The sequence below is a fragment of the Scleropages formosus genome, chromosome 6 (assembly GCF_900964775.1).
Source record: "Scleropages formosus chromosome 6, fSclFor1.1, whole genome shotgun sequence".
Taxonomy (NCBI): Eukaryota; Metazoa; Chordata; class Actinopteri; order Osteoglossiformes; family Osteoglossidae; genus Scleropages; species Scleropages formosus.
The window spans coordinates 11148063-11149573 of NC_041811.1; the positions used below are offsets into that span (position 1 = coordinate 11148063).

Here is a 1511-nt window from a genome sequence, read left to right on the forward strand (position 1 = left end):
TCAATATCATTTTGCTACTTTGACAAATGGCACCTTCCATAGTTATGATCTTATAATTGTCCATAATATAATTATTTGTTATAGGATTAAATTTCGTGTTATTATAATATGTGTTAGCCCATTGCAAATTAATTCAGTTCAGTGAAACGACAAATTACTCTATATAAGGACTCACAGGGAGTCTTGGAGAACTTTGAAAGGAAATGAAGGACAATCAACTGCTCATTATTTTAATTCATTATTTTTTATTTCTGATAATCAAAACATTTCCATGCCTTTTTCATGAGGTCAGAATTATACTTCACTTAATTTCACCCACTGGTTATTGAACTTGCACAGAGATCTGGCTTTAATACATTTGCTGCTACTGTGTGAGAGTGGCTGCTGCCAGATGCTCAGATCAAAAATAAAGGCCAATAGTGCTTTTAAATGACACAGCTTCAGTTATAATGCATTGGAAGTGGTTGGTACTTGTACAAGTAATAAGTAATGATGGCTGCAAAGAAAAAAAAAAGATTTAAAAAAAAAAATCACAAAAGTCCCTTGGAAATTCTGAGCTCACCCTGACAGGATATGCTTAACAAATGAGGCATAGTTGATGCAGCCGTTGGCATCCTCTTGGCCGGCCATGAGCCTATCGACTTCGTCCTCCGTCATCCTCTCCCCCAGAGTGGCTAGGACATGCCGCAGCTCTGCGCCCATGATTGTACCGTTGCCCTCCTTGTCAAAGACTCGCAGGCCTTCAACAAAATCCTCGAAGTTACCCTTGTCCTTAGCTCGTGAGATATGCTGGAGCATGGGCAGGAAAGTCTCAAAGTCCATCAGCTTGGAGTTCATTTCCTCATTACGTGGGTGTCCCAGAACCTTCATCACCTCAGCATTGGTGGGATTCTGGCCCAGGGCTCGCATCACATCACCACACTGAGCATACGTGATCTTCATCTCGCCCTTGGGTGTCCGGTCAAAGAGGCTGAAGGCCTCCTTGAATTCCTCAATCTGGTCAGCGGTGAACTCAATTGTGATACTCTTGGGGTCAAACGCAGGCTCCTTTGGGGGCTCTGGTGCGGGTTCGGGAACAGTGACCGGCTTTGGAGCTGGAGCTGCCTCTTTTTTGGGTTCAGGTTTCTTGGGCTCTGGCTTCTTGGGCTCAATTTTCTTGGGGGCCATGATGCTTCTCAAGCTGGGTAGATGACAGAGCAAAGATAAAGGGAGAGAGGGAGCGAGAACGCAAAGCACAGCGCAAATTGGGAAAGCATTTCCCTTGGCTTTTATATCTTCCTGAGAAGGGAGGGGAGATCAGCTAGATAAACACATGCTATGACATACTATAAAAGGAAGAACCCTGAAATAGACCCGCCTGTCAATGGCAACACAATGGGGTATTGTCATCAGCTGCTATCATTCAGTTGACAAAGCTCCAGGATGCCATTAACATGTCTCATGCAGGCTAATTATCCTGAAGTGCATTGCCTGAAAGATATAAGCAGACATGGTGGCATATTCTTCCTACA

The 1511-nt window shown here is 43.7% G+C and overlaps 1 pseudogene; it reads right to left on the reverse strand.

Moving 5' to 3' along the window:
• Nucleotides 1-500: 500 nt before the first annotated feature.
• LOC108927194 (myosin light chain 4 pseudogene) lies at nt 501-1221 on the reverse strand (annotated as a pseudogene).
• Nucleotides 1222-1511: the final 290 nt, after the last annotated feature.